The sequence below is a fragment of the Brachycentrus maculatus genome, unplaced genomic scaffold, assembly GCF_059751285.1.
Source record: "Brachycentrus maculatus isolate JH-2025_06_01 unplaced genomic scaffold, ASM5975128v1 h1tg000136l, whole genome shotgun sequence".
Lineage (NCBI taxonomy): Eukaryota > Metazoa > Arthropoda > Insecta > Trichoptera > Brachycentridae > Brachycentrus > Brachycentrus maculatus.
In genome coordinates this window covers 1,067,850-1,084,962 of record NW_028280889.1, presented here as the reverse complement: position 1 = coordinate 1,084,962, position 17,113 = coordinate 1,067,850, and the positions used below count along the sequence as shown (strand labels likewise).

The following is a 17,113-nucleotide window of genomic DNA, read 5'->3' as shown; positions in this document are numbered from 1 at the left end:
CTTTTTCTCGCGTTATTTGTAAATTTATCTTTCAGAATTATGTTCTCCTAGTACTTGTGGTTCCTCGGCGGACACTCATTGTAAGCATTTCAGGCCGATTTATTAAATTTTTGGTCGTTATTATAAAAAAATTGTACTTATGCAAAAATATATATTATTTTTGTATTTTTTTGTGTATCGTTATCGTGTTTATTGAAATTCAGATTTAAGAAGTAGAATCATTTTTTTATAATTTTCAAATAGTAATTAGATGATGAAAATCGGGTTGTGGTCCCCTGGTCAGTGTCGCGGACTCCAGAGTTAGTTTCTGGACTCGAGGCCACTCTACCACAACTTGATAAAGGGCCACTTAGCCATAGATAGGCCCATGACATTAGTATGAAATCAAAATATTTGTGTATAGAACGCAGTTAGAGATCCAAAATGAATGAACTGGAAAACTTATGGAAAGATATTTATTTGTGTTAGTGATTAGTTATATTTTCTTTTTTTCTCTTTAAAAATGCTTCTTACTTTATGTTTTTTTTTATATTCTTATTTAATGTACCTTTTATTGCTTTATATTTTACTTTTTCCCGGTGTTTTCTTATTTCTTACTCTTTTTTTCAGTCTTGTTAACCTTTACCCAATGTCCCAAAATGAGTAGTGGAAATGATGTGACTTATGTATGTTATAAATATATTTAAATAAATATAACACAAATCTGAAAAACAATCTTTAAAAAAGACTCGATACGCAAAGAAATTGGCTATTTGTGCTTGTTTTTAGACTATATTTTATGTACGACAATATTATTTATACCAACCAAATCAATATTACGGGTGTTGTTGGACGTTGGAGACCAGGAAAGCATAAAGTGTATAGTTGCCGCTGTTGTCGGTGACACGATAGCTACCGCAGTGCGTGTCTCTGGTCGCGGTGAAACGCTGACCTCAAAAGTGTTAATTCCAGTAGCAGACACGTCGCGACGGGCTAAACAGATAAAAAACACAACAAAACCGTCCCGAACGCGAACACAGACCCGCCGACAGACAGACGGACACATTCACATCGATAAACACACACGAACGAGCTACAGACAGCGTCAGATAAATAAAAACCCGACAACACTATGTAGGTATGTGTTACTCATTACGGCTTTGCGGAGACTGTTGGAAGCAGTTGCTTCTCATTTTTCAGATCGAAGTATATTAATCACAGAGCAAATATACGTATGCATTACTTTTTTTAAATTACGTAACGTTGTTAAAGTGACTCTGACATCTAGCTACGGTTTATGCAACACCACTTATCATGGTCTTACTTAATCTTTTTTTTTACTTAACTTTTATAGCCTATACCTACTCGTGAGTGGATTTACTTTTATGTTTAAAGTTACTATAATTTCATGTATAAGGAACTGAAGAAGGTTTCGCATAATAGACCAGAATGGCGAAGGAGGTGCATTTGTTGCTGCAGACCAATCCACAGAATTGAGACCACAGAAAAAATTCATGTAATTCATGAGTGAAAATTCGAAGCAAAAACTCTCGCTAAATATGTAATACAGTGCTCATAATGCATGAACCATGTAGATTCATTTGATTACGCATGAACCTATGTATAATAGATACATTTAAGTACGTATGAACCTATGTAGATTCGCATTTCAGCATTTCATGCCGCGTTTGACTGGTTTTAAAACCAAATTATTGGCTTGTATCTTTGTTCAGTATATTTCTTTAAAGATCATGGTTTATGATGTATCTGTGGGATATTTTATACGCTTTATAATGTCGGGTGTTTTACGATTTGCAATGTATAAAAACAGTAACACCTATTAGTTTTTGTTTCTTGTATACATGTAGTTTACAAATATTCATTATCACTTCTTGGGAACATGTCGTCATCGGTTTTATTGACAGCACTGATTTCAAAATAGATGTAACTTCCTGTATCTGCTATTTTATTTCAAAACATATCGCGAGTATTTGAAAAACCTTAAAAAAACGATTAGGGAAAAGAATGGTAGTTTTTTTTTTTTGCAAACGTTAAAACGTAAAAGTTTCAATTTTAGCCAAATACTAGGTATATTGTGAATTATATTAGTAAATATCGTATGTTTATTTTTTAACCCTTATCCGCACCCGATGGTGCATAGGGCACTGCATCGTAGCGACGCAGTGTTATATTGATCGCTAATTGCATGAAGGCATGGTGATCATGCCCTGCACTTCTTATACCAGTCCAGGGTGATATAAATATGACGGGAACTGTAGCACGGTAGCCAAACGCGCTAACCACTACACTACGGAGGTGGACAGGTAGTATGTTTATAACATACTTAGTTGAAAATAGAAATCAAAATTATCCCAAATATGGAGAATCTTACTAGTAAAAAAGGTATAAAATCATTTTCTCAAAAATTCATCGTTATAGCTTATGGTTTTAGACAATACTACCAATATTTGGCTGAATGTGGTTAGACGCTGTCGTTTCCATGCCATTCATTATGGTTGGTTTATCGCATTTTATGTTAATTATTTCTTTTTATGTACACATCTCGCAGGATCAAAGGAATATATCGTGGATCGATATGTCCGTCATTGCCAGAGTAGCGAGTAGTCAGTCAATGACACTATTAGTACATTTGCGAACTTTAGCGTCGGGTTATAAAGCAATATTACGATAAAACCGTACGGATATGATAGCATAATCAATCATGATGGTCTGTATTCACGTTCCCGGCTCGTCGGGCTGCAATCTCTTTGTCATTTCTGCTGCCCTGAAAACGGTCAAAAACTTTACTTTTAGACAGCGCAGAGTTACTTTACCACTTTTTTGTTGCGTGATTGAATGGGTAATTTATATTTTATCCTTCGTTTTACCTATTACTCAAGAACAGGTGTATCCTGTGGACGATGCTCTTTATGTACGTCCAATATGCCATGAATAAGTCTCTCGCATACGGCGCTTCGACTTACACACACTCAATGATACAATAATTGCTACTTAATTACGTAAATACGTGGCCTTTGATGTGTGCTGCTATTGACATGAAAACACGTTAACTGCCTCCCCTCCTTCCCGTGTTTTTTTTACGAAATATTTATAAATTAGTGACTTCATCCTGCATATTTTATCAACACGTGAAAATGATATTTATTAGAAATAAGCAAATTCCAAATATTCGATATCGACATATCGCACACTGAGGAGTACATACTACATTGCTTCAACAGCAAGCGAGGGAGATTCCCTAATATCATTAGTTTTCTATATTGTTATTTTACTTATTGTTTCGGCATTCACTTTGTGGTAAGACATGATGAAATTATAAAAGAAAACACTTGTTTTTTCGAAGACTAGTTTCGGAAGCTAAGCTTCCATCTTCAGGTCTAAATGTTAACTAAAACATAATAAATAATTAACTGTTCTATAAATAAGGAGAGGGATAAGTTAGGGAGAAGGGGGGTTAGTCAAGGAAACTAGTTGTCATAAAATAAACTCAAGTGGTAAAAAAACAAGTGTTTTCTTTATAATTTCTATATTGTTGTTAAAATATTTCATTTCTCAGCTCGCAATATGTAAATAGTGAAACCTCGAGGCACGAAAATCATGGGTCGCGAGAACTCCCGTTCGTAACTCGAGGTTCCACTGTATATCCTATATTTTCTCATCTTTCCCGCCCTTCTCAGTAGACTGTATACTTAAATGTAAGGGCACATTTGATATTTATGCATGCTAACCACCAACTTCGGATGATAGCGCAGACTAGATGTTCGGTGTACGGACATTTTCGTCTTACCACGCACCTTTATAGCCGGAGGTGAGATGACCGGGGTATGGCTGTATTGGTTTTGTGTCTCGTCGCTGTGAGAAGTAATTACCGCCTCGTGTGACGGTTGCGACTACTTAACGTAATCTGAAGCCTGCCTCCGAACTGATTTGCGTTTCTCTTTATTACTGGCTCTATGCGAGAACCGGGTCATCATATCCCTTGCCTCATTTTCGTATCGAATACTCCACGAAAAAAACAAGGTACCTACTCGGCTGTCCAAACTCAAAAAACAGTAAGGGACATTTTTTTGTAGTACGTTTTTTTCGCATTTTTGGACTTAGTAGATTATACATACTTAATGTCCCTTACTGTGTTTTAAGTTTGGACAGCCGTACTTACCCGAAGAAAGGCATGTTTGAGTGATAATCTTATTTTCTTCCGTATTTCACGCCAAAATTAACTCGAAGGTGATGTTGATCAGTCTTATCCACCCAGGATACTGAAAGCGATGGTAAATTCCGAGGTGTTGAAATTTAGTGGTAGACAAACGCGTTAATCACTATACTAAGAAAGTAGATTGGTACGAGTAGAGTGGTAACCACGTTTGGCTACCATGCTGGAGGTCCCGGGTTCGATTCCCAGAGGGGGGGGGCAAAATAAATTTAAGTGTTTTCACTCTAATATTGATTCAATATGACCCTGGACTGGTTTCTGAACCGCAAGACTGAAGTAATAAAAACGTTCAAGTGAACATTGCATCAATTTGATGCAGTGCCCTATGCAGCATTGGGTGCGAATAATGGTCAGTAGTGGTAGAGTGGTGAACATTGCATCAATTGCATTGAGGCAGTGCCCTGTGCACCATCGGGTGCGGATAAGGGTCAGTGAATAGTACCTAGTAATAAAATTAGATTTTCAGACCTCCAATTTCATCGGATTTATTACGACCATTTCGCCTTAGCCGGAGGACTGATCACCTTTCCTTCATATGTCAATAATGATCAAGATAACACTGCGTTTAAATGAGTGCAGTGCCCTATGCACCACTGGAGTGTGGATAAGGGTTTGAAGATGAAGATTTCGCCTTACCCCCGAGTGTGCGTAACCCGAATGTCTCCGGAGAGCGGCGACCGCGAGTACCGCAAACCCGGCCGCAACTAGGAGAGCATGACACGGATAGTTAGTGTTATGGAAGCTACACGTTCGGAGTGTAGCCGATATCTCCCGCAGTCGCGGCAGTAATGTATGCCGCCCCCGCTGCACGGGCGGACCGGGCGGACCGGGCGGACCGGGCTTCGGGCGCCGGCTCCGCGGCCCGCGTGCAGTGTGGGAGACACTCGGCCACCTCCTCGGCCCGCTGTTCGCCTGGGATGACGGGTCTCCCGCTCGGCTGCGAGCCGCCGCCCATACCGATACCATCCGCAGAGACGAACTCAATCATCGCGATCCAGAAGAACTATAATTCTAAAACATGTGTGGATTTTGAGTGTGTCCAAATACTTCTTCACAAAATCTGGATTATCTCCAATTATGAGTTATTTTTATATTATTTTTTGACATCTCACCAAAGATGAAGAAGAATATGGAAGTCTGGGCATTTACGGGCTGACTTCAATATTTTTCTTCATCTTTGATGCAAAAAATAATATGAAAATAATTTCTATAATTGGAGATAATCCAGATTTTTTTAACAAGTATTTGGACACACTCAATATACACACATGTTTTATAATTAAACTTTTCTTCTAACCCTTACGCACATCCAACGGTGCATAGAGCACTGCATCGTATTGACGCAGTGTTATCTTAATCGTTACCTACATGAAGGCAAGGTAATGCAATCACTCCTGCGCTTCAGGGACCAGTACAGGATTATATTTAATAAATATTAATATTGAATTTATTTTATTATTTTATCTAATTACTTTTTATAGATTTACTTATATTTACATACCTTCAATTTTACAAGGTTTTTGTGGCTTCAAAAATCATTAAACATGTCGTAATTACTTGAAACAAACAATTCCTATAATTGGAGATAATTCAGATTTGTGAACAAGTAGTTGGATACAATTTTTTTTTTTCAATTTGTGCATTTCGTGAGAGAGAAATATAAAATATACGTGATACGTAGTTTTCACGCGGTAATACCGAATGTATTAAAAAAATGGTTGGTATAAAAATACACGGGCTCGTCCGGGATTTGAACCCGGGACCTCTCGCACCCTAAGCGAAAATCATACCCCTAGACCAACGAGCCGACTGATGCAGCAGGTAACGAAATGCGTATAACATGAAATTGTTTAATAATATTTTTACGACAATTTGATGGCACTCATTAAACGTATTTTTATAGTACATTGTTTGCAGTATACCATCAGAATTAATATAAATATTTCGATCGTTGCATGTGGCTCGTTGGTCTAGGGGTATGATTTTCGCTTAGGGTGCGAGAGGTCCCGGGTTCAAATCCCGGACGAGCCCGATTAATATTTTAGCTCGATATTTTTATGTATTTTTAATTTTATTTTTCAATTATTATAATTCTTTAATAAAATAACAGCTCTATAGTTTTTTACACATATATTTTATTTGAACAGAGATAAGGTTCGTCATTCCCGGCATCACCAGACTGGTAATGTCGGTAACGACAAAACCCGGTCACTGGTTAAATAAAATATATGTGGAAAAAACAGTGAGTTATAAACAAAACCACTGTATATAGATTTTTTAAACACAAAATGAACGATGAATGATAAGGAGAGTGTTATATTACTTTACCACAAAGTTAACAATATACAAAATAAACTGTTTTATTTAGTTATTTATTTGTAATTTATAATATAACATTCAGTTCCACCAAGATAATTGAGTACAAAACTTAATTAATATTTTTATAGATTTGGCGTTTAATTTGTAGAACTCCATTTTAATATATACCTACGTATTAAATGTTAAATATACACTGATTTTTTAAACAACTTAGTAGACTCGAAAATTCAGTCCATTTTTAATCAATGTTTTACTTAGTAAATACCACTATTTCTTGAAATCTACTGAGACGTGTGTTTCGATGCATTCCGCATCATTTTCAAACACCGTTGCTGCGGATGCATTGATGCGGAATGATCACAATCGAAACGCATGTCACAGTAGATTTTAAGAAATAGTGGTTATTATAAGTAAAACATTAATTAAAAATGGATAGATTTTACGACAAAGTGATTGCCGAATCAATTAATGAAATAAAAAAAAAACAGTGTAACATTAAATACATATATTAAATACATAAATTAAATATTGAAGTAAAGAAATAACTACATTTATCTGGTAATTATATCAGGGGACAGAAATATTAAATGATACAGGTCTAATTGAAAGGAAAAATTAAAAAAAACTCTCATGTTAAAAACTTGACAGAGCAGTTCCAACCCTGCTCCAGGTCATCTCTCGAAGCGGCTGCCGATCAGATGAAGATATCTGATGTAACCCAACTTCTATACAACCATTACATTACATAGAGCAGTACAATAATAATAATAATAAATAAAATGAATATTTTGATATTTTTTTCCTAATTCAGTCCTGTTCCTTGAACGGGCCCAAAGGCTAAGTGCGCTGCCGGCAGTTATGTGGCCTGGCAAATATAGCCGAACACTGCGCCGCTATTTTAATTAATATTAATTAATTTTATTTTTATTTTCTTCTTATATATACTCATCCGCACCCAATGGTGCAAAGGGCACTGCATGAAATTGATGCAATGAGCGTTCATCGCATGAAGGCAAGGTGATCAGTTTTGTGTTTCAGGTAGCAGTCTAGCGGAAGGCCCAGACTTCCATCTTCTTTCATAAAACATGAAGAACGATACATATTTCATATCAAGTTGACACAAGTTCAAATTAAAAAGAACAAATAGTTTTACTCGATTTCATAAATGTTTTGAATAGGAGAATAATTTTTTTTTCTAAAAATTTCGAGCATTTCTGCCATATTTTTCATTATTTATCTCCATTTTATATTTAATAATTAGGAATAAAAAAATTCAACAGCCTCCCTTTAGAAATAAAAAATATGAAAGACACGAACACTATAAAAGAAACTTAACACACACTAAAAACATACCTTATTCCCACCCTTATCCACACCCCAATGGTGCATAGGGCACTGCATCATATAAACTCAGTGTTATCAAAAAAAATTAAAATACATACCTTTATATTTTTTTTACAAAAATGTTAGTCATATTAGCATATAACCACTCACCGAATCACAAAAGAAATAACTAAAATCTTTAAAACAGTTCTTATACCTTACAATAATTAATAATTAAAAAATAATAAATGTAGAAGAATAATGTTATTAAATAAAGTTGTAAAATAAAATAAAGGCATTAAATATAAAAGTAAAAATGACTAACCACAAAGTAAATGCTTTAAATATTAATCATATTGAGAATATAAAAATACATGAATAAATAAAAATAAAAATTGGTCGAGATGGGATCGGATTCGTCGCAGTATCCCATCAACACGCTCGCTCTGTGAAATGTCCTCCATCCCCTTCCGTAGTCACCCCCCCCCCATGACAACCCACGACAACCCTCACCGCCCCACCACCCCCACCACCCGTCGCCACCGGGGAAACGGGAGATAATACACTACAGAACTGAACAGTATTGAAGGCAAATATTTTATATTACAGAATCAACACTGTATTATAAACTAACTAACTAACTAACCACCATACCGCCACACCACTCTGAGAATAGAACGCCACACCACTCTCTCTTTCCAAACATTCTTCGCTTCTTCCACGTTCATGCATCTCCTCATACATACCCACCGATTGTTACGACTCCTAACCTGACCACTTTCAAGTATTTGGCATACCTGATCGTGCCATGTTTTTTCTCGGTCTTCCTCTGCTTCTTTTCCAAATAACATTCGCCTCATTTTTTGTTACCGTTCTTTCCTCACTAATTCGTTCTACATGTCCAAACCATCTCAACACACCACACACATTATTATTGTTTTTAATATTTTTTTTCTTAGTAATTACCACTATTTTTTTAAACCTACTGTGACACGACAGCTGTCCAAACTTAAAACACAGTAAGGGACATTTTTTTGACACACGTTTTTTGCATTTTTGGACTTAGTAGGGGAGTAGAATCTTCTTAGTCCAAAATGCAAAAAAATGTTTGTCAAAAAAATGTCCCTTACTGTGTTTTAAGTTTGGACAGCCGACGTGTTTCGATTCAAAATTCAAGCAAATTCTAAATTTTAGATTTGGGTCCTTGGGACGTTGAAGTTTGAAGAGGGGGTAGGAGCTGTTTCTTATTTTTATTTATTTATTAAGTTATCATTATATTTTAATTTTATTATTATTATTATAATTATTTCTTATCAGTAGGAACGTAGACAATAGGACATAGAAATTTATTATTATTCTATATTACTAAGCCTTTGCAAGGATGCAATGGAGCGAGTGTTTTTGCCTAGAATTTTCACTCATGAATTACACGAAATTATAGTAACTTTAAATATAAAGAGTAAATCCACTCACGAGTAGGCATAGGCTATGAAACTTATAAAGTTGAAGCCTGAGTAGGGACATGATGAGCGGTGTTTCCTAAGCCGTAGCTAGATTTCAGAGTCACTTGGACGTTAGGTAATAAAAAATAGGATGCAATGGCAAGGGGGCTCAGGGATCCATGTTCGTACCCGTACATGCTGGTAAGAGTCTCTTGAAGTAAATAAAGTAAGTAAAAAAATGTTGCAATATATATTTAGTTATTACCTGCCCTAGAAATTGCGTAGTACCTACTCGTATAAATATAGAGAGTTCAGAGAGTATTAATTCGCTCATTTATTTATAACTCGTTCTAATCAGCTTAAAGAAGCAAGTGTTATACATCTATCCTCTTAGTGATGGCTTACGGAGTCAAAACCATGAACTGACCGTCCAGTCTGCCAATAAGCAACGTGTGGCCCAGGAAACGTGTTATGCTACGTGTAGGAGTCGGCCTCAAACATCAATTACTCGTATTTAACGATGATACCAAGGACCAAAGTAGCCGACAGCATTTTTAAGTCATCCTTCTTCTTCTTCTTCTTTATCAGCCGTTTCTCCACTGCTGGATGTAGGCCTTTTCTAATGACTTACAAACTTTGGTCAAATTATAAGCTAAAATAATAAGATGAAAAGGATATTTTCTGGTGTGTCTCATGTATGTGATTATAATCCAGGATTCGGACCCCACATACAACAAAGAAAGGAGTATCTGCTCAACAGCAATTAATAATAAATAATATGGAGATTTTTTATATTAGGAAAGCACTTAAAAATAATATTCCTCTAATTAACAACCAAATAAATTTTACTTAAAGTCCATTGTTTGATTCGACATCGGTTAAGCACGATTCGTCAGTATCCAATTCGAACCCCGCCCACTCCTTTCATCCTACGAGTATATAAGTTGATTCGTTTACAGGTCTAATTTTATTTCACGTTTAACCTCGGCTCGTAGCGCATGTCTGTATTGAAAACTATAGTGCATGTTGGTCTTCGGATCGACCAAAAATCGCATGTGTTAGACATTTTGTGTAGTTTTGAGTGTGTAAAGGGTGCTATGGTGGTGAAGGGTAGTATTGTTTGCATGCTGTGTTAGTGATTGTCCTGACGAAGAGACGGGTACGTCTCGAAACCGGTAGACATAGAAATCTCGGTGAGTGGTTATATACTGATGACTAACCACAAAGTAAATGCTTTAAATATTAATAATATTGAGAATATAGTTAATAATAGCAATGAATTATGGATTTATCATAATCACAGCAATTAATATTACCAATGAATTCGGTATTCGTACGAAATTAAAGTTTTCCTACTTAAACTAACACCTGTTGATTCTATGAATATTAAAATAAACTCAATATTACGACGCAACGTTTTTAATTTTTTTTGTTATCAGTAACATAATGTTTGTATTAAATGTTCAATCAAACACTAATTTTTTGAGTCCACTAATTTGTCTCAATCAACTAATTAGTTAAAAAATTCAGTGTTTGATTTGAAACCACCAAATCAACTGGCGGCGGGTATGTATGAGGAGATGCATGAACGTGGAAGACGCGAAGAATGTTTGCAAGGACACAGTGGTGTGGCGTTCTATTCTCTCTGGCTACCCTGCGGTGAAGCGGCGTGATGGTTAGTTAGTTAGTTAGTTAGTTGGTGTTTGATTTGACATTTAATACATAATGTTAAAATGGAGTTCTAGAAATGAAAGGCCAAATCTATAAATAACAAAGTAATATAATGAACTATAATAGACAATTTTCAAATACTCAAAATATTAAATTGTGCTAGGCTTTCATGGTCAGATAATAATAGTTAATTTTTAGGTTGTGATTAATGTCTATGGTGTAAAGTGTTAAGTACACTTAGCTTTTTTGCTGCACAATTTTGTAGCCCGAATGGTGGCAGAAGTAGTTTCGTTAGTAGGATAATATTTAGTCTACATGTTTTTTACCTTAAAATTTTTATATTCTTCAAAGCATTCATCATTCTTTATTTTTTTGAATATTATTACTGCAAAAAGTGACTTGAATTTAAAAATAATGTAACCTATCCGGAATGGCAAACCTATTTTGGTTGCATATTTTCTAACAAAGGACTCTTTTTACCACTATTTTTTGAAAAGGAATATAACTTTGCATTTAGAGGCTTCTCTGCAGGTAGGATAGCAAGGACAGGGAAGGTAAATGTGAAAAATACATCACAAACAACTAGACCAATTGAAAATAAATCTTTGTTCAATTTATTTTGCACTTGGCGGGAATCGAACCCGCAATGCCAGTTTCGCAGTCGAGTGTCTACCCAACTACGTCACGGCGCCAATAATGAATGGTACTTGTATTCTCAGTCCGCCATTATTATGTTCAGACTCATCTTCATTTCCGAGTATCGCTATCGGGAGCGCAGGACACCGAGAAGATAGCGGAGGATAAAAACTTAAAAGTTGAGCGCGTTCTTCTTCATCGCTCAGTTTGAAACTCCGACTACCCGGACTTTAGAAATCCACCGGAGATGAAGGATTGAGAGATTGCTTTTTACAGTATCTACTCAATGAATTAGGGCCACGCAGAATTTCGCGCAATTTCTCAATTCAAACAGGAATAACTCAGAGAAAACCTTGAATAAAACAACATTGAGCTTTATTTATACATGAACACTTTATTACGCTTAAATTATGCATATATTTTCATATAAATATAGTAAGTATTTAGTATTTCCACCTTTGGCAGAAATAACTGCCTCAATTCTTTTTGGCACACTTAAAATTCACTGTTTTATCATGTTTTTTATTTCTTCGTCTTCTGACCAAATTTTTTGAATATTTTTTTTTAGACAGTCTACTGTCGGATTTGGAAATGAGTATACCTTATTTTTTAACATGCTCCATACGTTTTCTATAGGATTAAGGTCCGGAGAATTTCCAGGCCAGGGGAGCAAAGGCAGATTTTTGTTAGACAAAAATTTTATTATTGATTTAGCCCGGTGGCAAGGTGCCCCATCCTGCATGAAGGTGTATGGACCTTCTGTTGGGTCGAGTGTATGGTAGAAGGGCAATAAAATTCGTTCGAGGACCTGCTTATAGGAATTTTGGTTCATTGTTCCTTCCACGAAAAACTACGGCCCAGGTAAATTGTTAATAATACATGACCATATCATTGTTGCAGGGGGGTGTTTGATAACTTTTACATCACAGGCCTCATTGTGACGTTCCATTGGTGTTCTCCTGACGAATCGACGGCTCTCTGTCACGGCTTCTAACCGGCACTCATCACTAAAGATGACCTGAAAAATAATGAAAATTTAAGTTTAATTCAAATATATAAGTTTATTTACTAAAATGATATGTTGAAAATTCAATTTAAATAAATACCTTTTTCCAATCATCTACCGAGTAATTTCGATGTAGCCTGACCCATTTTAATCGATCCGCTTTCATTCGTGGTGTCAATTTTGGTAATTTTACAGGGCGCCTGCATTTCAGATTTACTTCGTAAAGACGTCGCCTCAGTGTTGATACCGATATATTTATACCCTCTTCTTCCAATTTTATTTTTAATGTTTTTGCTGATGCACTACGGTTTTCTAAGGCACTTTGAACGATTTTTCGATCAGTCCTCGGTGTTGTTTTTCTAATCCTACGACAGTTCTTTCGCCGATTGCTGGCGGCGGGTGAATGATTTTTTATTGATTTTGAAATTCTGTCCACTGTTTGACGAGAAACGTTTTCTTTTTTTGAAATTTCTCTATTAGATAGTATTCCTAATTTCAGTAGCACTATAACACTAAACTTTTTTTCCTCAGGAATGTCTTTACTTTTTCCCATTTTGTCCTTTTCAAAAAAAACACTTGTGTTTACAATTTTTTTTATACTTTATGAACTAAAATTAAAAATTAAGTTTTTTTCACAAGACGCGATAACTATATAACCTCTCTGAACAAAACAACAACCAGAACTCAAGAAACTTCACTAATAAATGAGATAGGACTATTTTTTGAACTTTCAACTTTCTGTCTACCTGTGCTAATTGGGGACCTTTCTCAGAAAAAGGGTTTGAAATTTTGTAAAGGCTTAAATAATCCAGGTATATTTTACATATTATTGAAGGTAATATACATGATATTAGATGTCAATAGAAAACTTAAAGTATTTATGTAAAATAAATATAATAATCCAAAAGATTTCAGAGTATTCAAAAAAATAATGGGTGGCCCTAATTCATTGAGTAGATACTGTAATTACGGCCGGCAAGCAGCTAGGCGGGAAGTGGCGCGCTTGATAACCTCACGGAGCGGAACACTTAACGTGTCTACTCTTTGTACTTATAGGTTCCTAGTAATCGGGACGTTCTGAAATGTGTAATCGTCGCCAATAACGAACGGACGAGCGAATTCGATGAAAAATTATCCAACGCAAATTCTGTGTTCCTGATAATTCTATGAAATGGATCGGCCTTCGAAGTCGGCCGGCCATTAATTTACGTTTCCAATTAAATAAATATTATTAAAATCATACTTTATAATCACGCTTTGGATATTATTTATAATCTAAAAAACGTGTTTTTTCGTTTGTATTTGATAGATTTTTTTGCCTTATCCAAAACAAGTAAAAACTTGGGAAAAATAGTAAATAAAAAATCTTGGCGTAACAGGCATTCATTCATTCATTCGTATAAAAAACTTTGATGTTTACAATAAATTTAGAAGAAAACTTTAATAATAAATTACACCCAAGAGTTAAAAATATCAATACAATAAATAATACGATGAAACAATTTAATTTCAATCTATGCACAATAATCACAAAAGTATATACATATTCATTTACCAAAACAAACAATCAAGGAATAAAAATTAATAATATTTTTTACCCTCTAAATATTACTTTTTTATTTATTGTAACTGCAGACAGTTGGTAGATTTCCATTTCGAATTGTTAGGTAATAAATATATCCAAAATAAAACACGATTATTGGATTGAATTCTACTTTTATTTACATACTTATATACTTATGATAATACGGCTGTCCAAACTTAAAACACAGTAAGGGACAATTTTTTTATAGTATCTTTTTTTGCATTTTTGGACTAAGTAGATTCTACTTAGCTCAAAAATGCAACAAAAAAAACATACTACAAAAAAATGTCCCTTACTGTGTTTTATGTTTGGACAGCCGAATGACGCATTTCGTCTTATTAGGGAGTGTTTGATAATGTCTTAATAAGACGAACGCGTCACATATTATCATGTATATGTAAATACAAGTAGAATTCAATCCAATAACTTTGTTTAATTTTGTATTTATAACACAACAATACTAAATATTACTTTCATGGTCTTTCAGCAGTTGAAATATAAATGGGTCAAATCTCCAACTCAAATCCGACAACTGCAAATATCGGCAATTGATTTGGGACATGGAAAGCAATCATGGCCGGTATTCAACATGCACAGATATTAAAATGTTGCACTTTGTGTCGAGACGAGCCCGTATATCGCGGTTTGCTGGGAATTTTAGCTAGCAATCGTGGCGAAAAATAATCGCATTTTCGATTGGCACTCGTTCCTTGATAATAAATAACCACCTTTAACCTGCCATGGAGGTCTGACGCCACCATTTCTTAATTTGTATCAAGTCCTTCTAAACAAGCTCTCTTTGCGACACTGTCAACCTTATCGTTGCCCGCATGATTCGGAATCCAATTGTTCGAAAACTACGAGTAATAAAACGTACTTGGCGTTTCAAGACGGATTGTTTATAAAATTTTCGTATAATTAAAAAAAATCATTTAATATTTTAGATTTTTAAAATTTAGTTAAGCACCTACTTACAAATTTACTAGGTATGTTATTACCTAGACTCGATAGTGAAATTTTCCCAGTTGTATCAAAACATCGCAAGTGCAATGTGTACATACATAAATGTAAACTACACCACTACACACAGCGTAGGAAGCCCATCGGTTCACACCGGTTTTCTCCTCGATAACCCTTGGGTTTTTTTCGGACCCCCCCCCACACTCACACACACGCACACACATACACATGCGCGTTTACTTACTCCTTACTTCCTGCTTCTTCTTGTGCCAGTATTGAACTAAGGCCTCCCTCTTGGACTTCCACAGTTCTCTGTTGGACGCGACTCTCTCCCAGTTCAGTCCCACCACTTTCCTAATGTCATCAGACCATCTTGTCTGGGGCCTACCCACACTTCTAGGCCTCCAGTCGAGAAACCTGCTTCGTCCACCTATCTTCAGACATAAGTGCCACATGACCTGCCCAGTTCCATTTTAGTTCTGCGATTCTTTGAGCCACATCTGTTACCTTGGTCTTTCCCTTATCCAAACATCCATTTTTCGATCCCCAAGGGATATGTTTAGCATCCTTCTCTCCATTGCTCTTTGTGTTACCCGGAGTTTAATATACATGCGCGTTTACTTGTATATAATACACATATTATACGTTAATATTTACCGATTATTTTTGAAAATTGTATATTAATTATCTTCTTCTTCTTCTTCTTCTTTATGTAGATCCTAGGGATCTGTTTGTGCCTCCGCATGTCGCTCTTGGGATGTCGACTCCCAGCTGTCTTTCCATCTTTTCGGAAGTCTGCCTGGGCGTCTGCGTCCTTCAGGGTTGCCAGGGGCGATACGTGGAAGTCTGTCTTCTGACATTCTGTTTATATGTTCCTTCCAGTATCGCCTTCGTTGTCGTCCCCACCAAACGATATCCACCGTCTTACACATGCTTCGAATGTCGGTATTTCTTACTCGGTCTCGCAATGTGTTTCCGGTTATGGATCGGAGAGTTTTCATTTCGGAGGTTCGAAGTCGAGATTTTGTTCTGGAAGTATCTGCTCTTGCCTCAATCCCATAAGTATTAATTATCGATATCATGATATCTAACGGTCGACTCATCACTCGTCACGATGTTGCCGTTCTGAATTCTTCCCCTAGTTAACTTTTTGTTCTGCCAACTGCTAACAGCCCTTTCGGCCAGTCTCACCGCGTGTGTGTTTAGTGTGTTTGGTCGGTTGTGTGTTTGTGTTGACACGTGACCCAGATAGAATGCCCCCTCTTACGCTCATGGAGAGGTACAGAGATAAGTATGTAGATATTACGTATTGTCAAATTTATATAGTGCGGAAATACTAGCCGATTTGAAAACCAAATCAACGCCAATTTTAATAGCCACCTATTTATTACCATTTCACTATTTTTGTTTAAAATTTTCCCCAAGGCGAGAAAATTGCTTAAAACTGTTTTTGACAAATTTTCTTAGTTACACATTTTTTTGAGTTCCGATATTAGTATCGACCATGTTATTATTTCACATATAAGTATTTAACGTTTTTGAGATAACGATTTACCAATTCTACCGCTACAGATACAATATATAATTTTTAATTTATGTTTTACTTGGTAAATACCACTATGTATTTCTTCAAATCTATTGTGACACGTGTTTCGATTCATTCCGCATCATTTTCAAACACCGCATTACGGTGATACGATTTAAGAAAAAGTGGTATTTACTCAGTATACCTTAAATTAAAAATTGATAGATTTTACCAGAAAGTGACTGCCAAATCAATTAATGAAACAAAATATAGTGATTTAAAGAACAATAACTACACCAAACGAATGAAGGGATTTTGAGTTATGAATTGTTTGATTATTGCAGTTAGGTAATATTATAACTGAATTTTCCCGCATATTTAGTTTACGGTTTAAAGATACCGTTTTACAAATTTATTTATTCGTTAACCATTT

The 17,113-nt window shown here is 35.6% G+C and overlaps 1 protein-coding gene and 2 non-coding genes across 6 annotated transcripts in view; 2 read left to right on the top strand and 1 right to left on the bottom strand.

Moving 5' to 3' along the window:
- The window catches only part of LOC148309220 (nucleolar protein 4), a 217,675-nt gene that overhangs the window by 13,146 nt on the left and 187,416 nt on the right, over positions 1-17,113 (top strand). The window lies entirely within an intron of this gene.
- Positions 5,949-6,020, bottom strand: TRNAP-AGG (transfer RNA proline (anticodon AGG)). The gene has a single exon. It is a non-coding gene; the product is annotated as a tRNA-Pro (tRNA).
- TRNAP-AGG (transfer RNA proline (anticodon AGG)) lies at positions 6,173-6,244 on the top strand. The gene has a single exon. It is a non-coding gene; the product is annotated as a tRNA-Pro (tRNA).